This window comes from Heterodontus francisci, chromosome 1 (genome assembly GCF_036365525.1).
Source record: "Heterodontus francisci isolate sHetFra1 chromosome 1, sHetFra1.hap1, whole genome shotgun sequence".
Classification (NCBI taxonomy): domain Eukaryota; kingdom Metazoa; phylum Chordata; class Chondrichthyes; order Heterodontiformes; family Heterodontidae; genus Heterodontus; species Heterodontus francisci.
The window spans coordinates 211,970,239-211,994,624 of record NC_090371.1 but is presented as its reverse complement, the minus strand read 5'-3'; the positions used below and the strand labels follow the sequence as shown (position 1 = coordinate 211,994,624).

The 24,386-nt window shown below is 42.7% G+C and overlaps 1 long non-coding RNA gene across 1 annotated transcript in view; it reads left to right on the top strand.

The window, feature by feature from the left end:
- The window catches only part of LOC137374725 (uncharacterized), a 54,420-nt gene extending 30,680 nt beyond the window's left edge, over positions 1-23,740 (top strand). The window contains exons 2-3 of the long non-coding RNA XR_010975894.1: positions 19,445-19,602; positions 23,628-23,740. This is a non-coding gene — a long non-coding RNA (uncharacterized lncRNA). The remainder of the gene's footprint in view (positions 1-19,444; positions 19,603-23,627) is intronic.
- The last annotated feature ends 646 nt before the right edge of the window (positions 23,741-24,386 follow it).

The window sequence follows — 24,386 nt, the reverse complement described above, 5'->3', positions numbered from 1 at the left end:
AGCGGTCCCGATGTCGGGCCAGAAAGCTGGGGCCAACCCTGCATCAGCCGTTTGGGGGACCCCTGGCCTCATTTTTTGGGCACTCAGGCAATTAACTGCCTAGCGCTGGGGGTTCCGTCCCTTTAAAAGATGGGAGCCTGCCTCTAAGAGCTGCCACCCAGTCAGAGGGCCAGCAGCTCTTCCGTCGGTGGCCACTGCTGGGGCTGCAGCTGTCAAAATGGACGCTGACCTCCCTACAAGATAAGTGGGGTCGGGGGTCGCTGGGGCCAATCAGGCAGGTCCCAATTTGGGGGGGGGGGTGCTCTTTCTGCAAGGGCGGCCCCTCCGTCAGCCACAGAGCCCAATCAGGAGGGGAACCCCAGTCCACAAGGAGGCCACCAGGTTTTTGCTGGGTGGTCTTGCCACATGGCAGGGAACCCACCAGATGCTGGTAAAATGCTAGTGATGGCAGGAAGAGGCCCTTAAGTGGCCCTTAATTGGCCATTTAAGGGCCTCAATGGGCTTCTGGGCAGGAAGATCAACCTCCACCTTCCCTGACACTGATAAAATCCCATAGCACTGGGAAGGCGATGGGCACTCCACCCTACACCTCGCCTTTCCTCACCATTTTACGGTCCCCTCGCTGCCTCCTAATCTGTCCCTAGAGGGCTAATAAAATTCAGTCCTATGTCTTGAAGTTGGCGTGAATTCCTCTAATACTAACCCTAAAAGCAGGTTTATAGGAACATGGAAATGTACAGAATCAGAAAAGGCCCCTAGTACAAGTGTCTGGAAATATTCTATCCAATGATCTTTCATACACTGCTATTGACTCTTTCTCCAGGTAATTATCTAAATCTTTCTTAGATTTGTTGGTATAGTTAGTCTCCACTTGCAGTCCATACCATAGATTTACCATTATCTTTGTAAAGTAATTACATCTGAACTGTATTTTCACTGTCCATCATCTAAATCTAATCCTGTGCTCTCTTGTGTAGAATCTGCACTGTGTTTATCTTCTACATGTCCTTTCCGATCTTGAGTATTTCCATATAAGTTCACCCTTGAGCCTTCTCCAAAGGAAAGGTTCTGCAGCCTCTCCTCATTACTCAGGTGCCTAATTCTAGCTATCAATTTGATTGCTGTTTGCTGCATCTGCCACAGTGTCTGGATGTCTTTTACATAACATGGTGATCAGAACTGTGCACAGTACTCCAGGTGGGACCAAATCAATGCTCTTTCAAACCCAGAATTACTTATTGAGATTTGTGTTCTATTCTTCTGGCTATATAGCTAAAATGCTATTTGTACTTTTTTCTGGTATCGTGCAAATGATCTACTCATCAATAGAACAAAGAAAAAAAGAACAAAGAAAATTACAGCACAGGAACAGGCCCTTCGGCCCTCCAAGCCTATGCCGATCCAGATCCTCTATCTAAACCTGTCGCCTATTTTCTAAGGGTCTGTATCTCTTTGCTTCCTGCCCATTCATGTATCCGTCTAGATACATCTTAAAAGACGCTATCGTGCCCACGTCTACCACCTCCGCTGGCAAAGCGTTCCAGGCACCCACCACCCTCTGCGTAAAGAACTTTCCACGCATATCCCCCCTAAACTTTTCCTCTCTCACTTTGAACTCATGTCCCCTAGTAATTGAATCCCCCACTCTGGGAAAAAGCTTCTTGCTATCCACTCTGTCTATACCTCTCATGATTTTGTACACCTCAATCAGGTCCCCCCTCAACCTCCGTCTTTCTAATGAAAATAATCCTAATCTACTCAACCTCTCTTCATAGCTAGCGCCCTCCATACCAGGCAACATCCTGGTGAACCTCCTCTGCACCCTCTCCAAAGCATCCACATCCTTTTGGTAATGTGGCGACCAGAACTGCACGCAGTATTCCAAATGTGGGCGAACCAAAGTCCTATACAACTGTAACATGACCTGCCAACCCTTGTACTCAATACCCCGTCCGATGAAGGAAAGCATGCCGTATGCCTTCTTGACCACTCTATTGACCTGCGTTGCCACCTTCAGGGAACAATGCACCTGAACACCCAAATCTCTCTGTACATCAATTTTCCCCAGGACTTTTCCATTTACTGTATAGTTCACTTTTGAATTGGATCTTCCAAAATGCATCACCTCGCATTTGCCCTGATTGAACTCCATCTGCCATTTCTCTGCCCAACTCTCCAATCTATCTATATTCTGTTGTATTCTCTGACAGTCCCCTTCACTATCTGCTACTCCACCAATCTTAGTGTCGTCTGCAAACTTGCTAATCAGACCACCTATACTTTCCTCCAAATCATTTATGTATATCACAAACAACAGTGGTCCCAGCACGGATCCCTGTGGAACACCACTGGTCACACGTCTCCATTTTGAGAAACTCCCTTCCACTGCTACTCTCTGTCTCCTGTTGCCCAGCCAGTTCTTTATCCATCTAGCTAGTACACCTTGGACCCCATGCGCCTTCACTTTCTCCATCAGCCTACTATGAGAAACCTTATCGAACGCCTTACTGAAGTCCATGTATATGACATCTACAGCCCTTCCCTCATCAATCAACTTTGTCACTTCCTCAAAGAATTCTATTAAGTTGGTAAGACATGACCTTCCCTGCACAAAACCATGTTGCCTGTCACTGACTGTCATTTTCTTCCAAATGGGAATAGATCCTATCCCTCAGTATCTTCTCCAGCAGCTTCCCTACCACTGACGTCAGGCTCACCGGTCTATAATTACCTGGATTATCCCTGCTACCCTTCTTAAACAAGGGGACAACATTAGCAATTCTCCAGTCCTCCGGGACCTCACCCGTGTTTAAGGATGTTGCAAAGATATCTGTTAAGGCCCCAGCTATTTCCTCTCTCGCTTCCCACAGTAACCTGGGATAGATCCCATCCGGACCTGGGGACTTGTCCACCTTAATGCCTTTTAGAATACCCAACACTTCCTCCCTCCTTATGCCGACTTGACCGAGAGTAATCAAACATCTGTCCCTAACCTCAACATCCGTCATGTCCCTCTCCTCGGTGAATACTACCAAGTAGCTCTCCTGTGTCAAGTCCTGTACAATAATACCATTTTGCTTATTTTGACACTGTTTATTATCCTTTCCCAATCTCATGACTTTGTATCTGCCCACATATCAGTCACTTAACCCCATAATTCCAGAATCTATCCAGGTTCTTCAGTATTTGAACAGCCTTTGCCATTATTTGCAGTCCTTGGTATCATCAGGAAACTTGGAGAGTTTTTTTCTATCCCCACTGGAATGCACTGCCTGAACCTGCAATGCACTGCCTGAGAGTGTAGTGCAGGCAGGTTCAATTGAAGCATTCAAAAGGGAATTAGACTGTTATGTGAAAAGGAAGAATGTGCAGGGTTATGGGGAGAAGGTGGGGGAATGGAACTGAGGGAGTTGCTCTTTTAGAGAGCTGGTGCGGACATGATGGGCCGAATGGCCTCCTTCTGCACTGTAACAGTTCCGTGATTCTGAAGTCGTTTATGCGTATTGTAGAAAGCAATTGTCTCCACACTGATCCCTATCTTCAAACCTTGTGGACAAATTTCCTATCTGTACTTCATGACAATCTTTGCAGAAATTTGAATACACAACATCCACTGAGAACCCCCTTTCACAAAAAATCAAAGAGATATATTAGACATGATCTCCCTCCCATAAAACCATGCTAGCTCCATCTCATAATTCTGTATTTCTCCAGATAGATCATCATTTATTACTTCAGAGCATCTTTCAGTAATTTCCCCACAATGAATGTCAGTTTGATTGGTCTGTAGTTCTCTGGGTTATCTCTTTCTCCCTTTTTATAGATTGATCTCACATATCCTTTTCTCTAATCTTTGGGCACAATCCCTGTTTCTGGTGATTTCTTAAAAATACCCACATGACATGCCATTTTATAAGCTACATCGTTCTTCAGGGTAGTGTCCTAGGCCCAACCATCTTCAGCTGCTTCATCAATGACCTTCCTTCAATCATAAGGTCAGAAGTGGGGATGTTCGCTGATGATTGCACAGTGTTCAGCACCATTCGTGACTCCTCAGATACTGAAGCAGTCCATGTAGAAATGCAGCAAGACCTGGACAATATCCAGGCTTGGGCTGATAAGTGGCAAGTAACATTCACGCCACACAAGTGCCAGGCAATGACCATCTCCAACAAGACAGAATCTAACCATCTCCCCTTGACATTCAATGGCATTACCATTGATGAATCCCCCACTATCAACATCCTAGGGGCTACCATTGACCAGAAACTGAACTGGAGTAGCCATATAAATACCGTGGCTACAAGAGCAAGTCAGAGGCTTAGGAATCCTGAGACGAGTAACTCACCTCCTGACTCCCCAAAGCCTGTCCACCATCTACAAGGCACAAGTCAGGAGTGTGATGGAATACTCTCCACTTACCTGGATGGGTGCAGCTCCAACAACACTCAAGAAGCTCGACACCATCCAGGACAAAGCAGCCCGCTTGATTGGCACCCCATCTACAAACATTCACTCCCTCCACCACCGACGCACGGTGGCAGTAGTGTGCACCATCTACAAGATGCACTGCAGCAATGCACCAAGGCTCCTTAGACAGCACCTTCCAAACCCGTGACCTCCACCAACTAGAAGGACAAGGGCAGCAAATGCATGGGAACACCACCACCTGCAAGTTCCCCTCCAAGTCACACACCATCCTGACTTGGAACTATCTCGCCGTTCCTTCACTGTCTCTGGGTCAAAATCCTGGAACTCCCTTCCTAACAGCACTGTGGGTGTACCTACCCCAAATGGACTGCAGCGGTTCAAGAAGGCAGCTCACCACCACCTTCTCAAGGGCAGTTAGGGATGGGCAATAAATGCTGGCCTGGCCAGTGACACCCACATCCCATGAATGAATTTTAAAAAATTAACTACCCTAGGATGCAATCCATCTAGACCTGAGACAATAGCTTCCTTGAATGCCTTCAGCTCATCCATAACCTCATCCATCACCTCTTTATCACTTGAATCTATTTTCTTTAGAATCTTAACAGTTTGCCCTAGAAATTCTGCTCCTAGAGTAGGAAGGCTATCTTGAGGTTTTCCCTATAAACACAAATAAAGAACTTGCATTTATACTGTTCCTTTCATGACCTTAGGATGTCCAAAGCACTGGAGTCCATGAAGTACTTTTCAAGTATAGTTACCTTTGTCATACAGGGTAACATGGCTGCAAATTTGCACACGGCAAAGAGGTAAATCTGCTTTAGTGATATTGGCTGAGGGATAGTTATTGACGGGACACCCCTGCTTTTTTTTCCAATAATTCCATGGGATCTTTTACATCTAGCTGAGTGGGCAGATGGGGCCTTGGTTTAACATCTCACCTGCAAGATGGTGCCTCTGACATTATAGCTCTCCCTCTGTACTGCACTGAACTATGAGCCTAGATTATTTGTTTAAGTCTCTGGAATGGGGTTTAAATCTTCCGATTCAGAGTGAAGAGTGTCACCACTGAGCTAAAGCTGATACCTAGAAGCAGAAAAAAATTAATTTAGAATTGTTTTCATTTCTTGATTGTTTTATATGGTGTTCTTTCAGGAGTTCCATTGTTTAATTGTTTCCACGACTGACTGTGTGCTACAAACCTATTTCTAAAAACCTTTCACATGTTTTGTTGCCCAGCAATTCTAATCTTGTTGTCTATATTGGCTATCCCGACCAGTTCTGGAGCCCCTATAACCTTATTACATAGGAACAGGAGTCGACCATTCAGCCTGTCAGGCCTGCTCCGCCATTCGATTAGATCATGGCTGATCATCTACCTCAACGTGACGTTCCCGCATCTACCTCAACGGCACTTCCCCGCACTAGCTCCTTGATGTCATTTGTCTCCAGAAATCTAAGGATTTCTGTCTTGAACATGCTCAATGATTGAGCTTCCACAGCCGTCTGATGTAGAGAATTCCAAAGATTCACCACCCTCTGAGTGAAGAAATTCCTCTTCATCTCAGTCTTAAATGGCCTACCCCTTATTCTTAGATTATGCCCCCTGGTTCTAGACTCACCAGCCAGAGGAAACATGCTATCTATATCCATCCTGTCACACCCTGTAAGAATTTTGTAAGTTTCATTCTTCAAAACTCTAGCAAATACAGGCCTAGTTTCCTCAATCTCTCCTCATAAGATAATCCCGCTCTCCCACGGACTATTCTGGTGAACCTCCGTTGCACTCCCTCTATGGCAAGTATATCCTTCCTTGGGTAGGGAGACTAAAACTGTACACAATACTCCAGGTGCGGTCTCACCAAGGCTCTATGCAATTGCAGCGAGACATCTTTACTTCTGTACTCAATCCCCTTGCGATGATGGCCAACATACCATTTGCCTTCCTAATTGCCTGCTGCGCCTGCATGCTAGCTTTTAGTAACAAGGACACCCAGATCCCTTTGGACATCAACACTTCCCAACCTCTCACTATCTAAGAATTATTCTATCTTTCTGTTTTTTCTACCAAAGTGGATCACTGCACACATTATATTCCATCTGTGATGTTCTTGCCATTCACTTAGCCTGTCCAAGTCCCCTGAAGCCTCCTTGCATCCTCCTCAAAACTTACATTTCCACCTAGTTTTGTGTCACCAGCAAATTTGGAAATATTACAATATGTCCCCACATCCAAATCATTTATATTGATTATGAACAGCTTTGGACCTAGCACTGATCCTTGCAGTACCTCACTAGTAACAGCCTGCCATCCTGAGAATGACCCATTTATTCCTACTCTCTGCTTTCTGTCTGTTAACCAATTCTCAATCCATTGCAGTATATTACCCAATATTACATTTTGTAAGCTTAATTTCAAATATCAGACATCCCCTATGTTTCTAATTCTGTCACACTATATCTTTGACATATTTAACTTTGTGCTGCACTGCTGCAAAAAGGACAAAATGTAAAAATATGACCCATGTGCTCTAATTTTGTTTACCAACCTCCTGTGTGAGACTTTATCAAATGCCTCCTGAAAATCCAAATACAACACACTCACCAGCTCTCCTTTATCTAAGCTACAAGTAACATCTTCAAAAAACTCCAACAGGTTTGTTAAACATGATTTCCCTTTTATAAATCTATGTTGAGTCTGCCCAATTTTACTATTATTTTCTAAGTGTCCAGTTATCACATCATTTATAATAGTTTCTAACATTTTCCCTCCTACTAATGTCAAACTAACAGGTCTGTAGTTCTCCATTCTTCATCTCCCTTCTTTGTTAAATAGTGGGGTTACATTTTCTACTTTCCAGTTTACAGGAACCATTCCAGAATCTATAGAATTTTGAAAGATGACCTTTGACCTTTACACTCACTATCTCTATAGCCACCTCCTGCAACACTCTGGGATGCAGCTCATCTGGTCCAGGGGATTTATCAACCTTCAATCCAGTTAACTTTTGAACTCTTTACTAATACTAATTTCTTTCAGTTCCTCAGTTTCACAAGTCCCTTGGTTCCCCAGTATTTCTGGGAAATTTTCAGTGTCTTCTTCCGTTAAGACAGACACAAAGTAATTATTTAGTTTCTCCGCCATTTCCCTGTTCTCCCCAATAAATTCTCCTTTCTACCCCTGTAATGGGTCCACATTTGTCCTAGCTAATCTTTTCCTTTTCACATACTTAAAGAAGCTTTTACTGTCTACTTTTATGCTTCTCGCTAGCTTGCATTCATATTCTCTTTTCCCTTTCTTTATCAGAGTCTTGGTCATCCTTTGCTGGGTTCTAAGTTGCTCCCAATCCTCAGGCTTACCACGTTTTCTTGCATCCTCATAAGCCACTTCCTTTGATGTAATGCAATCTTTCATTTTTTTTGTTCTCCCCCTCCTTCTTCTCCTTTAGTCTATGCATTGGTTTGTACGTGAAGAAGGCACCTTTTTATATTGTCCTTTTTGCACCAGTGCAGCACAAAGTTAAGTATGTCAAAGATATAGTATGACAGAATTAGAAACATAAGGATGTCTGATATTTGAAATTAAGCTTACAAAATGTAAAAATACTAAACAGAGGGCTGTGAGTCTGTGAAAATCTCTTCCCTGGAGAGCAGTGCAGATAGGGTCATTGAATGTTTTTAAGGCAGAGGTAGAAGGTTGCTGACAAACAAGGGAGTCAAAGGATATCGGGGGTAGGCAGAAAAGTGTAGTTGTGTCCACAAACAGATCAGCCATAATCTTACAGAATGACGGAGCAGGTTCAAGGGGTCAAATAGCCTACTCCTGCTCCTAGTTCGTATGTTTGTATGTCCTCTCTGCACGGTAACAACTTGCATTAATATAGCACCTTTAGCATTGTAAAATGGTTCAAGGTGTTTCACAGGAACATTATCAAACAAAAATTGACACTGAGCTACATCAGGATTTATTAGGACAGCTGACCAAAAGCTTGGTCAGAAAGGTAGGTTTTAAGGAATGTCTTAAAGGAGGGAAGAGAGGTTTAGGGAGGGAACAGCCTAGGTAACTGAAGGCATAGCCACAGATAGGGCAGCGAACAAAATCAGGAATGTGCAAGCGGCCAGAATTTGGGAGTTGTAGGGTTGGAAGAGGTTACAGAGATAGGGAGGGACCATGACAATGGAGGAATTTGAAAACAAAGATCAGAATTTTAAAATAGAGGCATTGTGGACTGGGAGCTAACGTAGGTCATCGAGCACATGGGGTAATGTGTGAACAGTGTTTGGTCTGAGTTAAGCTATGGCTGTTTCCATTAGGTTCAAATCACGAATCAACTATTGGAACAGCTGGATTCTAATTACTTAATTCATAACATTATGTTTCAAAGTCTCAATTCAGTTTTGGTACTGAAAACTTACAAATAAGTGTTTGAAAAAAGATTCTGTGCCAGCTGTAAAGCATTGCGTACAGTATAAACAGCCAACATTTCACATTAAAAATATCTTCCTTTGAAATAGTACTGGGTGGTCCTTTACCTGAAGTTTATATATGGTGCTGTTAGTGCATACTAAATAATATTTATGGTTCTTTGAATTATTGTAAAGCAGAAGTTAATGGAAAGAATTGTATAATTTATATAACGAATTCCTTGCTTTGTGAATCATTTCTTTCTGAAAATTTTATATCAAGCATTGTGACTGATGATGTCTCAGTAAACTAATTTTACTAACAGCTGCCAAATATGCACAGTCAGTTCCTTTATCTGTTTTTGTCTATTTGCAGAAGTAGTCACACAGTACTGGGTAATAGTTTTGGTCTCAGAGATGAACTTATGCATTCTTCTTTCTTGGAAATTTATTTCCTTTGCTTTGTTCCATAAATGTCCAATGGCCATTTAGTAACCATTCATTAAAAAAAAAATGCTTCTCAAGGTAAAGGATATTACTGCTAGAGAATGGAAGTCTTCACAATCCAGACACTCAGCATCAGCATAAAGCACTTTGGCATCAGGTACAGTAATATTACAAAATTTAAGTTTAAACTGAATATTCACTTTAGCATCTCTAGTCACTCCCATAAGTGGATTTTGTATCTCATTCAACCAGAAAGTAACTTTTCTGTCCAATACCCTTTTAAATAGTAGTGTGATCTGGGAACTGTAAAAAGACCACTTAATACATGTACGATGATCTTTCTTTCATATGCCACCATGTACATTCTTCTATCTTTTCAGAATGTAAACGGAAAAGCATTCTAGTGAGATAAAGCATGATTGTAAGCCAATAAGGTAATTTATTTTTCATAAAATATATAAATGAAGAAAATGCAGTCTTCTGATGAAATACATCTCCTACACATTGCTCCTTGCACCACGGAAAACAGCAAATTATATTAATGGGCTAAACTCACTGCACAAGTTAGCAATTCCGAAACGAGCCAGCACTAACTTTTCTCTTATGGGACAAATGTATTCATATCTCAGTCAGCAGACTCTTAATTCCTTTGTGCCTGATGGAGAAAACAAGGCATCTCTGCCTTTATCATGGTTCCAGGCTCAAACCATTGATAAATGCTTTTTTTTTCCCAGAGAAAAAGACAAAAGTTGATTTTAAGCAATCTGTCAGTTCAATATGTTGAGGATTGGTTCAACAAGAAGACAATCAAATGCACCACCTTGAATGAAAAATCCCTCCCACACCATCCACCCAACCTGCCCACTTTGCTGTGGCAGCCATGACAACCACATTTTTTGTTTAGTTAAACTACCTGAAACACTTCTGAATGAAAACCAGGCTAATATTAAATGTGTGAACATCTCTGGAATGGGTTGCCATTGTCTCAAACTGATCTGGTTTGGGGGAAATGCACAATTCTAAGATAGGTGATTTATCTGGTATTCTAACTAAATTGGCTTAAAAAAACATTCAGATAGCTTTTGTCTCTCTGGGACTTAACCCTTTGTGAAATGAATTTAATTTGATAGCAACATCATAATATAAATTACGCCAAAATTACTTCAAGACCAAATAGATGGAAAATTATAAAACCTCACCCTCAAGCCTGAACCCAGCTAATTTGCAAGGACCGTACATCTTATATTGTGCACACCATTATGCCTGCTGATGCTAATGGGTACCAGGATCATAGAAGGCCAGATGTCAACCAAAATATCCTCTACTCTGCCCCAAAAGCATTTGTCTGCACAAACTTTAGGGGAGCTCCTCATGCGGCACCACTGAGACATTTCTATTTCATTTCCCACATCAGATATCCATCCTGCGGCCTTTTGAATGAGATTGTAATTCAATGCCAAAAGAGGGACATTTATATGCTGTAAACTCATACAGAACGGGATTGTGAGTTTATACTGAAAAGGACAGTGTTGTGCAGCGTTCTTTTCTGGTTGTTCTTCATGTGGTGTTCACTTTAGCCTCCTGAAGAAACAGAAACTCTGGCAGGCAAGATAAATGAACAAATATTTGATGCTCACATTTGTACCTAATCTAATCTACTTCTGTAGAGAGGTGGGAGACTTTGTCCTATCCTTTAAATGCTTGAGAGGTCCAACCCTAGAAGCAAATAGCGATTAGCTGGTTAAAAATTAACTGGTATAATGGCCCACTGGGGCTTTATTTGATACAGGAGTCGGAGATCACAAACAGCACCATCTATGTGCAGCATCATCACAATATCTTCAATGCATGGCTTCTCTGACTTATCTGTTACTCCATCATATACTATGGGGTGGGGTGGGAGTGCGGAGACTGATCTCCATGGGAATTTAACTGATTGGAAACCTATTTAAACATATCAAATTCCCATTAAAAGACATTTCTATTCCATTTTCCCACATCAGACATCCATCCTGCGGCCACATAACAGCAGTGATTGTACTTTAAAAGTAATTAATTAGATGTAAATCACTTTGGGGACATCCTGAAGACATGATAATGGTCTACATAATTGCATGTTTTTTAAACAAGGGCTAACGAACAAAGTGGAATTTAGCAAAGTCCGTGTGCACCAACTGGACTTGATTATACTGACCAAAAGCAACACCTTCCTGCATTAAAAACAAATTAAATGTACCCATACTTCAGTTATCATCTTGTTACAGCCACATGGTATGAGGAAAGTGATTCCCAATGTTCAATTCTGCACCTGACTGCAGCAAGTGTATTTGTATTAGGGCTTAGCCCCTTGGTGTTTTATTTTTCAAATAACCAGACAGCAACAGGTTTTCTTCTGGGTTTAAAAAAAAACAATTGTTTATTGATCAATTCGCCTTATCCCAAAATTGTCGCAACAGAATTCACTCATGCACCTGCTCTCTCTCTCTCACATACTCACACACACACACATGAAACAGACAGAGAAGGGAAAGAGGTAGGTAGGTTTTAGAGGAGCAGTAGGGTTATGATAAACCTGTTGAATTCTCTTGAGACTCAAGTTCTAGATGGTTGCAGGCCTGAAATGATTGTAGATTTCTCTCTTGCTTGAAGGTTCTGCTGAAGATGGTTTGTCACTCCTAGCTCTCTCTGCTGTACAATGTAGATGTAGGATTTTTTCAGCAAAGCATGTGCTTTCTGGCTTGCTGGAATGCCAGCTGTTACAAGTAGCTTCACCTTCTTGGCCAGTCTCTATTTCTCTGGCTGTCTTTTTTAAGGTAAAACTGTGTCACCTCTCACCTCCTCTTAGGAGACACTCTGGTTTCTACCCCATGGTGATCGCACAATGCCCCAAGACGGGGCTACGTCACACCTCCTTTGTTTTAGAAGAAGACATTCAATTATGGAATGCTTTTATGATAGGTGTAAGATGGGTCCAAGTAACACTTTTTGGCTTTGAAGATTGGTCCTTTGTCTTCATCAGACTGTTTGAATACACAAAAGGCCAATCCCCTTTTTCTTCAGTAGCATTTTGGACCATTGCTCACTTTTTAAAATAAAGGTTCGTTTTTTTAAAGACAAAGCCCGTTTTTTCATAACTCTTCAGAGTTAGTCCGTGATGTTGTAGTGATCTGCGCAAACCTCCCCCAAAAGGGAAAATAATGAAATTCCTTGGATTTCATTTTTATGATTTATTTGGGTTTAAAAAAAGGAAAAAAAGAAACAATAAGACAATTTAGAGTCACACCACTTTATACGTTCATTTCATTTACTCCTCAGGCTTCCAGCCTACATTTGTTTCATCATCCTTCCTTTGAAGGAGGTCTTCTTTGGCCTCCTTGCTCGAGAGACAATGGGTAAGCGCCTGGAGGTGGTCAGTGGTTTGTGAAGCAGTGACTGGAGTGGCTATAAAGGCCAATTCTAGAGTGACAGACTCTTCCACAGGTGCTGCAGATAAAATTGGTTGTCGGGGCTGTTACACAGTTGACTCTCTCCTTGCGCTTCTGTCTTTTTTCCTGCCAACTGCTAAGTCTCTTCGACTCGCAATGCTTTAGCCCCGCCTTTATGGTTGCCCGCCAGCTCTGGCGATCGCTGGCAACTGACTCCCACGACTTGTCACAGGACTTCATGTTGCGTTTGCAGATGTCTTTAAAGCGGAGACATGGACGGCCGGTGGGTCTGGTACCAGTGGCGAGCTCGCTGTACAATGTGTCCTTGGGGATCCTGCCATCTTCCATGCGGCTCACATGGCCAAGCCATCTCAGGCGCCGCTGGCTTAGTAGGGTGTATATGCTGGGGAAGATGGCCGCCTCGAGGACTTCTGTGTTGGAGATACGGTCCTGCCACCTGATGCCAAGGATTCTCCGGAGGCAGCGAAGATGGAATGAATTGAGACGTCGCTCTTGGCTGACGTACGTTGTCCAGGCCTCGCTGCCATAGAGCAAGGTACTGAGGACACAGGCTTGATACACTTGGACTTTTGTGTTCTGTGTCTGTGCGCCATTTTCCCATACTCTCGGACAGTCTGGACATAGCAGAGGAAGCCTTTCCCATGAGGTATGAGGTACCATCAATAAATTGCTTCTTTTGGTTATATGTTGTTAAACAAGGTTGTAGTTTCTCTCACATCAGTTTGTACTTCTTTAGCAATGTTAATCTCCAGGACCATGTGATTGTTGGTGAAGTTTGTAGTATGCAAATTTCTGTTACTGCTTGTGGCAAGGTTCTCTGTTTGGACAAACTTTAACCCCTTGATTACTGCTTCCACAATACATGGCATTAACCATTCATGTTCTGGTTCATTGATAGTTCTTATTTTGCGGCTGATAGTGGGTATGCATTTTTTTAGCTCCTGCAAGGCAGCTGGGATTTCATCCTACCCCTTGTTCTGGCTGTGTTCTGACACTGAATTGTTGCATTTAATTAGTTTTGGATTTGGAACCTGACTGTGGGATTCTTCAGTGGATAGATCCATGCTGACCTCACTTTTAGTTCTCTTGTGATTTTCATAAGTGTGGTTCATTTTAGGGTATGTTACCTTCCCTTTCCCTTTTACTTCAGAGATGGATGTTTCCCTAATCTGCCCCATGTCCTCTGTGTCACTACCGCTCGCAGGTGGTTGTCCAGCTTCTGCTTCACTCCCCTGTGGCACTTTAACTACGTGAGGCATCACACTCACTCTTGCCTCTCCTGTTTGGGAACTATCCTTGTCCCTATTTAAATCTTTAAAAAAGGTTTCAGCTAACCAGCTCACGGTTGCTTTTCTTTCAGTTTTTTTGGCTTTTATCAGCTTCCTTAAATTATTTTGGCTCAATATGGGCCCTTTTAAATTCTTCTGGCTCTATCACCCCTGTGGAAGTTTTGGGACTTCCCCAGTCCTCTGCAGCTGTACAGAGTTTTGTTTTCTCCCCTCAGTTTCTCCCGTCTCCGTGGACTGCTCTGGACCCTCTGGGTACTATACTGTGCTTCCTGCCAAGTCATTGCCCAGCAACAGGTCAACCCCCTGCATGGGAAAGCTCAGAATGACTCTAACTGTCACTACTCCAGTGACCAACTTACTCTGTTGGTAAATTTTAATTGACGGAACTTTCAAGCATTTGCCAGTAAGCCCTCTTACTAATACCGTGGTATTTGTTGTCCTTTCCAGTGGCATTTCTGTCAGTTTGGCTGCTCGTAGGATCTGAAAACAACTGCATCCCTGAGGATGGTTGTCTTCTTGTTTGGTGCCTGGGATACAAAAGGAGTAATTTTTCCTTTGTGCAAAATGTCTGATATGTGCTCTGCTCTTGCATTATATTTAGAACACAGGCTTATGCCTTTCAAAGCCACAGACACAGGCTTGACTGCAGCATCTCCTGCTGGTTTTTAGCATACCAACAATTGGCCTGGATATGCCCAAATCTGCCACACTGGAAACATGTCGGGTGGACCCATACTAGTTTATCCCTGGGTTCCTTCTTTCAAAAGCTGGAGACTGGTTGGGTTTTCCTTCCCTGCTCTCCTTTTCTCTTGAGCCCATTTCTGCTTCCTCTGCATCCCTGCTATCTCTTCCAGGCCTGTACGTATTACTAGACCCAAATTTATTCAGAATTCGGGATTTATGTATTAATTCATAGTTGTCGGCCATTTCTGCTGCTTCCCTAACTCTTTTGACTCTTTAATAAAAGCAAAATACTGCGGATGCTGGAAATCTGAAATAAAAACAAGAAATGCTGGAACCACTCAGCAGGTCTGGCAGCATCTGTGAAAAGAGAAGCAGAGTTAACGTTTCGGGTCAGTGAACATCAACGCAAGCTCAAGGAACAGCATCTCATCTACCGATTAGGCACACTACAGCCTGCCGGACTGAACATTGAGTTCAATAATTTCAGAGCATGACAGCCCCCCATTTTACTTTCATTTTTAGTTATTTTTTCTTCCTTGTTTTTACATTCTTTTTTACATTCTTTACAATTTTTTTTGCATTTATTTCATTTCATCTTAGTTTGTTCAGTTTGCTTACCCACTGTTTTTTTTCAGGTTTGTACTTGCTGCTGTTCAATATTCAGTGTATTAACACTTAATCTGTACTAATGCTTTGTCTTTCAACACACCATTAACATATTGTTTGCCTTTGCTCCGTGACCTTTTGGTCAGCTATGTGGCTGGGTCCAATCTAGACTTCCTTTGTTATCTCTTGCCCCACCCCCACCTCACTTGCTTATAACCTTTGACTTTTCTAATATTTGTCAGTTCCGAAGAAGGGTCACTGACCCGAAACGTTAACTCTGCTTCTCTTTTCACAGATGCTGCCAGACCTGCTGAGTGGTTCCAGCATTTCTTGTTTTTATTTCTTCTGACTCTTTGTTCTTATGCTTCTTGAAATACTATTTTTAAACTCTTTCAGCAACATTACTTCTCTCTAATTTTCATATGAGGGTTCTAGCATGAGAGACCATGTCCAGCGATCAAAAGTCCTATGTTTGATTCTTTCGAATTCAATGCAAGTCTGTGTGAGTCTTTCCGGGTGTATCAGAATCTCTGTCTATATGCTTCTGGTACCAGCTCATAAGCATCTAGAATTGCAGTTTTAATTTGTTCATAACCAGAGGAACTTTCTTGTAATAACAGGGAAAATACTTCGAGTCCTACCCATGAACTTGTCTTGTAAGAGGAGAGTCCAAAATTCTTTCGGCCATTTTAGCCTGGTAGCTATTTTCTCAAATGAGATAAAATTGACTCAACCTCCTCCTCATTAAGTTTTGTCACTCGTCTTGAGTGTCTTAACGCATGAAAGTATTGCTCTGAATTGGGGATAAGGTTTGAGTGACTAGCAGCATTTTCATTTTGGGTTTGCTGTCTCTGCGACTCAAACCTTCTTGCTGTTTCCTCTCATAGCGTCTCTCTTTCCTCTTTTTCATTTTGAAACTCTCTTTCCTTGTATCCTTTTGAAGCTGAAACTCCCTTTCTTCTTTTTTCTTTTGAAGCTGAAACTCTCTCCCTTCCTTTTTGATCAGTAACTGGATTCCAGCTAGAATTATTTTCTGAGCCTCTGATTCTCGGCTTTAAGTTTAAAATGGTTGGCTAGACTTTTCACCAGTTCATATTTCTTTGCATTTTGTCTGCAAGTGATTCCCACCTCTGTAGTTAAACTTTTTAAAACTTCAACACTTAATTTGCTTAACTTATCATGGGCTATCTCTCCCTGCTCTACAAACATTTGCATTAAATGTGGCCATCTCTTTTGTTTCTAGCACCGTTGGAAAAAACTCAGAAGAATGCAAGAAAACCTGTTTGTTTATTTTTCCACAATTCTAGAGGTCAATTTTTCTCCTGTTTTCCAAATCTCTCATTTGTCTGGCAGTTCAGATCCCAGCTTTGAGCCCCCAATTTGTTACGGTCACGTGGTGTGACATGGGTGGTTCCCACTGTTCAACTCCCCACCTAACTGAAGCAATGATATTTGCATTAGAGTTTAGCCCCTTGGTGTTTTATTTTTCAAATAACAGATAGAGAAGGGAAAGCGGTAGGTGGGTTTCAGTGGGGGGAAAGATTATGATAAACCTGTTAAATTCTCTTGAGACTCAAGTTCCAGATGGTTGCAGGCCTGAGATGATTGTAGATTTCTTTCTTGCTTGAAGGTTCTATTGAAAATGGTTTGTCACTTCCTGCTCTCTCTGCTGTATAATGTAGATGTCGGATGTTTTCAGTGGGGCATGTACTTTCTGGCTTGCTGGAATGCCAGCTATTACAAATAGCTTCATCTTCTTGGTCAGTTGCTCTTTCTCTTTCTCTCTCTCTCTCTCTTTGGCTGTCTTTTTTAAAGTAAAACTGTGTCATCTTTCACCTCCTCTTAGGAGACATTCTGGTTTCTTCCGCATAGTGACTGCACAATGGCCCAGGATGTGGTTACATCACATCCCCTTTGTTTCAGAAGAAGACATTCAATTCTTGAATGTTTTTAGGATAGGTGTAAGATGGGTTTCATTAACACCTTTTGACTTTGAAGATTTGTCCTTTGTCTTTGTCAGACTGTTTGAATACACAAAAGGCCAATCCCCTTTTTCTTCGGTGGCCATTTTGGACAATTGATCACTTTTTAAAATAAAGGTTCATTTTAAAAGGTGAAGCCCATTTTTTTATAACTCTTCAGAGTTAATCTGTGAATGTTGTATCATTGCATTTTCAATGTGCATGAAAATATCGACACTAATATCTGTCAACTGGAAAATATAAACAATCAATTCTCAATTGCTGATGCTTATGATTATATTATAAAATGATTGTCAACTAAACATAATATTGGAATTTGTCAAATTTGCCTGAGATTCATGAAGCATAGATATAAGTAATTGCTACACCATGTATCCTATAGTATTCAGGCCAAAAGAGAGAAAGCCGACAGAAAATACCAAGCAATGTCAATCATTTATTGAACACATATCAATACTGATTGGTGCTGAGGAAACAAACATGAGATGATGCCAACAGCACAGTGACTTCAGTTACTACCAAGGACACACTAGTGTCAAATGAAGCTGAGATAGTAACCTGCGTTGAGAATCCTATTTTGCCCCTTAATGTTAAAAGTTCACTGACATCAACAACCATCAATAAAATGCCAATTAATACTGCATACCCTTCAGATTATACATCCTCATCAATGACCAGAACACAGTGTCAATGTCCTTTTGAGGGGCACTGGTAGATATCCTGAATCCTAACCAAAGGAAGTACCTTGAAACAAGCCCAGCTTTATACTCTCAAAGCCCCACTGTGGGGAATCCACCTCAGCTTCCATTGGCTTGATTCCTGTCTATATTTTCACTGGAAGCTCCTGTCTCTAAGACATTCACAAACTCCCACTGGGGAAGAGAGTTCAAGGAAGCAGAGGAGGATCCGGTACCCTTCCTCAATAATATACTGGGGAACCACTTCATAAATGATTCAAATCCTTGAAGAAGATTGTCAGTGCCTTAGTGGAATTATTCATAGTTGTGATCCCAGTCGCAAAGGGGCCAGCCAGAATCCTGCAGATAATGGAACATTACAAGTCCCTTTTTGAAATTTCCTATTTACCCACAGGGTATAGAATTAGGACAGACAGAAAGACAGTGATGAATTACCCAAAGGCAAATTGCAAGATTACAGATCAAAATGGATAGGTATTTAATAGGTATTTAATGAAGAAGTCACCCAAAGCCTCAATGCACCAACTCCAGAGGGAACCTTTCCTCTGGACAGCAGTTATTTTCACATGATTATAGGGAATCATTCTAAATGACAGTCAGAAATGTCTCAGCTGACCCCCGTAATTTATTCCACATTTAATCCTAAAACAGATCAAATACATTAGCATCCATAGAGACCCAGAGGAATGCATTGTATGGTACACTTGCAGCATTGTTGTATTTTAGGCCTTCTCCCAGCATGGCTCATCCATCATGCAAAATACAAGCGCCCAGAAATTGAACTGCATGGTGTCCATTTTCAGATGCTACACAACCACCTAACGACCCAAGATTGTGGGAATGATACACCTGCATAGTGCCTACCAGAAGTATGCAGCCTGTCATTTTGATGTTGGAGGTAACACCCATGTTAGGTTCATGCACTGGCAGGATTTAAAGCAGGCAGATAATTGGAGGCTTTAGCGAGGGTGCAGAATAAATTTACAGGAATGGTTGCAGGGCTGTGGGGCTTCACTTATGTGAATAGATTGCAGCAGCTGGGTTGTTCTCCTTAGAGAAGAGAAGGTTGAGAGGAGATTAGATAGAAGATAGAATCATGATGGATGTAGACAGAGTAAATAGAGAGAAACTAGTCCCATTGGTGGATGGGTTGAGAACTACAGGACACCAATTTAAGGTGAAAGGCAAAAGAACCAATGGCGACATGAAGAAAACCTATTTACGTAGCAAGTGCTTACGATCTGGAATGTACTGCCTGAGAGTGTGGAGGCAGATTCAATTGTGGCTTTCAAAAGGGAATTGAATAAGCATCTGAAGAGAAATAAATTGCAGGGCTATGGGGAAAGAGAGGGGGAGTGGGACCAGCCAAGTTGTCCTTGCAGAAATCCGGCATGGACATGACTGGCCGAATGGCCTCATTGTGTGCTGTAACTATTCTATCATTCTTAATTATGCAGATGAGGGTCATCTGCTGCATGCAGAACTCACTCACCATTTTGGACTGTCCCAGCTAATTGGACATCACATACTGGCCTCACCTAGTACAATGGGATGCTAACTAACATGAAGGTCTCCTTCGCCCGTGATAGTTAAAGAGATCAGACAGAACTTACAGGTTAGTTGCTGGTTCACTACTTCTGGCTACTGTTTAAATTCCAGGTACTTTTTGCTGTGTTCTACCACTCTTCAGAATTCAGTTTCTCTACATAGAGAGAGGTTTGCCTGTTTTTGTTTGAAGGAAAGAATGACTTGCATTAATACTACACCTTTTATGACCTCATGGTATCCCAAAGCGCTTTACAGCCAACTAAATTCTTTTGACGTATAGTCACTATTGTAATGTAGGAACAAGACCTCAAAGATTGTCTGCCTGCCAACATAGGTGGTCTGCTAAGGCTCTCAGGCTCTCGCTGGGTGCAGAGCATGGTTGAAAGGTCCAATTAAGACATCACTAAGCAGAACAAGCTGCCAGAAGAGACAGGAAGGGAAAGAGGGCACTCAACAGGAGACCATATCCACAAAGGATCTTTAGGAAGCAATTCGCCTACCTCAACTTCCTTGGGAAGTAATGCATGAGGTACTCCTTTACTAAGGAGGTTGCCACTAAGTTATGTCAAGTGATGCAGTCACAAATGCAGCCTCTAAATGGGGCATGAACAACAGTGTCTGTGGCTATCAGGGTCGCATTCAACCTTTATACCATGGGCCCTTTTCAGGCTGCAACAGGTGACAACACGGGTGGCACAGTGGCGCAGTGGTTAGCATCACAGCTCCAGCGACCCGGGTTCAGTTCTGGGTACTGCCTGTGCACAGTTTGCAAGTTCTCCCTGTGACCGCGTGGGTTTCTGGCAGGTGCTCTAGTTTCCTCCCACAGCCAAAGACTTGCAGGTTGATAGGTAAATTGGCTATTGTAAATTGCCCCGAGTATAGGTAGGTGGTAGGAGAATTGAGGGAAGGTGGGGATGTGGTAGGGAATATGGGATTAATGTAGGATTAGTATAAATGGGTGGTTGTTGGTCAGCACAGACTGGGTGGGCCGAAGGGCCTGTTTCAGTGCTGTATCTCTAAATAAGTAAATTTAAAAAAATAAATCAACAACATACTGCAGCTTGCAGTGCACCAATGTATCAGGGAGGTCACTGAGGCTCTCGACATCAAGCTAGTTGTATCACCTTCCTATTAACAGACAGAAGCAGGGATGAGTGAGTGAGGTTTCGCCCACAAAGCAGACTTCTCCATGGTGCAACGTGCCATTGTCTTGTATGCACTTCTTCTTCTTCTTTGGCCTCCTTGTCTCGAGAGACAATGGGTAAGTGCCTGGAGGTGTTCAGTAGTTTGTGAAGCAGCGCCTGGAGTGGCTATAAAGTCCAATTCTAGAGTTACAGACTCTTCCACAGGTGCTGCAGATAAAATTGGTTGTCGGGGCTGTTACACAGTTGGCTCTCGCCTTGCACTTCTGTCTTTTTTCCTGCCAACTGCTAAATCTCTTCGACTCGCCACACTTTAGCCCCACCTTTAGGGCTGTCCGCCAGCTCTGGCGATCACTGGCAACTGACTCCCACGACTTGTGATCAATGTCACAGGACTTCATGTCGCAGACGTCTTTAAAGCGGAGACATGGACGGCCGGTGGGTCTGATACTAGTGATGAGCTCGCTGTACAATGTGTCCTTGGGGATCCAGCCAACTTCCATGCGGCTCACATGGCCAAGCCATCTCAAGCGTCGCTGGCTCAGTAGGTTGTATATGCTGGGGATGTTGGCCGCCTCGAGGACTTCTGTGTTGGAGATACGGTCCTGCCACCTGATGCCAAGGATTCTCCGGAGGCAGTGAAGATGGAATGAATTGAGACGTCGCTCTTGGATGACATACGTTGTCCAGGCCTCGTTGCTGTAGAGCAAGGTTCTGAGGACACAGGCTTGATACACTCGGACTTTTGTGTTCCGTGTCAGTGCGCCATTTTCCCACACTCTCTTGGCCAGTCTGGAAATAGCAGTGGAAGCCATTCCCATGCGCTTGTTGATTTCTGCATTGAGAGACAGGTTACTGGTGATAGTTGAGCCTAAGTAGGTGAACTCTTGAACCACTTCCAGAGCGTGGTCACCAATATTGATGGATGGAGCATTTCTGACGTCCTGTCCCATGACGTTCGTTTTCTTAAGGCCAAATTCGTTGCAGGCAGCCGCAATCCTGTCGATGAGTCTGTGCAGACACTGTTCAGTGTGGGATGTTAATGCAGCATCGTCAGCAAAGAGGAGTTCCCTGATGAGGACCTTCCGTACTGTGCTCTTCGCTCTTAGACGGGCAAGGTTGAACAACCTGCCATCTGATCTTGTGTGGAGGAAAATTCCTTCTTCTGAAGACTTGAACGCATGTGAGAGCAGCAGGGAGAAGAAGATCCCAAACAGTATAGGTGCGAGAACACAGCCCTGTTTGACGCCACTCAGGATTGGAAAGGGGTCTGATGAGGCACCGCTATGTTGAATTGTGCCTTTCATATTGTCATGGAATGAGGTGATGATACTTAGTAGCTTTGGCGGATATCCGATCTTTACTCGTAGTCTGAAGAGACCACGTCTGCTGACGAGGTCAAAGGCTTTGGTGAGATCAATGAAACCAATGTAGAGGGGCATCTGTTGTTCTCGGCATTTCTCCTGTAGTTGGCAAAGGGAGAACAGCATGTCAATGGTGGATCTCTCTGCTCGAAAGCCACACTGTGTCTCAGGGTAGACATGCTCAGCCAGCTTCTGGAGCCTGTTTAAAGTGACTCGAGCGAAGACTTTCCCCGCTATGCTGAGCAGGGAGATTCCACGGTAGTTGTTGCAGTCACCGCGGTCACCCTTGTTCTTATAGAGGGTGATGATAATGGCATCGCGCATGTCCTGTGGTACTGCTCCCTCGTCCCAGCACAGGCAAAGCAGTTCGTAGAGTGCTGAGAGTATAGCAGGCTTGGCACTCTTGATTATTTCAGGGGTAATGCCGTCCTTCCCAGGGGCTTTTCCACTGGCTAGAGAATCAATGGCATCACTGAGTTCCGATTTTGCTGGCTGTTCGTCCAGCTCATCCATGACAGGCAGAGACTGGACTGCATTGAGCCACTGTTGCTCAATTATCAGACTGCTTATCCAACATCCAGTACTGGATGAGCAGAAATTTCCTCTAATTAAATATTGGGGAGACTGAAGCCATTGTTTTTTGTCCCCAATCCAAACTCCATTCTCTAGCTGACTCCTTCCTTCTCCCTAGCAACAGTCAGAAATTAAGCCAGTCTGTTCGCAACCTTGGTGTCACATCTGACTCTGAGATGAACTTCTGACCTCATATTTATGCCATCACTAAGACCGCCTATTCCACCTCCATAACATCGTTCGACTTCACCCCTGTCTCAGCTCAACTGCTGCTGAAACCCTCGTTCATGTCTTTGTTACTACTCGACTTAATTATTCCAATACACTCCGCGCTGGTCTTGCACATTCTACTCTCCATAATCTTGAGGTCATCCAAAACTCTGCTGCCACTATCTTAACTTGCACTAAGTCCCATTCACCTGACCTACATTGGCTCCTGATCAAGCAAAGCCTTGATTTTAAAATTCCCATCCTTGTTTTCAAATCCCTCCCTGGCCTTACCACTCCCTATCTCTGTAATCTCCTCCAGCCCCACAACCCCCCCTAGATATCTACACTCCTCCAATTCTGGCCTCTTGAGCATCCCTGATTTTAATTGCTCCATCATTGGTGGCCATGACTTCAGTTGTCTAGGTCCCAAGCTCTGGAATACCCTCCCTACACCTCTCTACCTCACTCTCCTCCTTTAAGACACTTCTTATAGACCTACTTCTTTGACCAAGTTTTTGGTCATCTGATCGAATATCTCCTTTTGTGGCTCGGTATCACATTGTTTTTCAAACAGTCCTGTAAAGCAACTTAGGCCATTTTATTACGATAAAGGCGCTATGTAAATATGTCATTGTTGTTGTCACCTCAGTACAAACATAAATATCATCACCCAATCCAAATCTAATACCAAACTTATCAAATAAGTAATCTTAGTATTTACAGAAAATATTACTATTCACTCTTGGTGCCTCTCTTCTGTGTTCTTTCATCTACACTTGTGCTTCTATCATGTGCTTCCCCAGTGGTTACAGCTTGGGAGATGGAAAGCTGCTAAGATTCCATTGAGAAAATTCCAGATATCTTGGAGGGCGATTTCAAGCAATTCTAGGCCTAGAATGCCTGGCTGCAGACTGCATCATCCGATGAAAAGGTAAATAGCATAGATAACTCTGGAACACTACTGCAATGTAAATGATGAAATAAGCCCCGGAGCACAAGTTCAAACTGGCAAAGTGCAAATTTAATAAAAGCAAAATACTGCAGATGCTGGAAACCTGAAAGAAAAACAGAAAGTGCTGGAAATACTCAGCAAGTCGGGCAGAGAAACAGAGTTAACGTTTCAGGTCAGTGACCATTCATCAGAAAGTGCAAATTTAAGACTGATTCCAGAAAGTTCTTCTTCAACCAAAAGAGCTGAACACATGGAACTGACTTTAAAAAGGGTAGTGAAGATGATTAAGAAACAGTTGACTGCTGTGATTAGAGGGTGAAAGTCAGTAGGTTTCAATGAATGAGTTAGAGTGGAATGACATTCCTCACCCACATTTATCTTGACATATAGCAAGCAACACAGTCATGTAATTTCACTACTGGTATTTGTCAATTGTGACAATTATTCACTTCCTTATCTTGATTGTCTTGATTTTATATTCCAATTTCTGTACTTAAATTTATGTGGGGAGACATAATTTAACTAGAGAAGCACCACTTTATTGCCAGTTTAAAATGCTGAGCATGGATTAAATCATCAAGTCTCAATATACCCAACATTAAAAGGTACA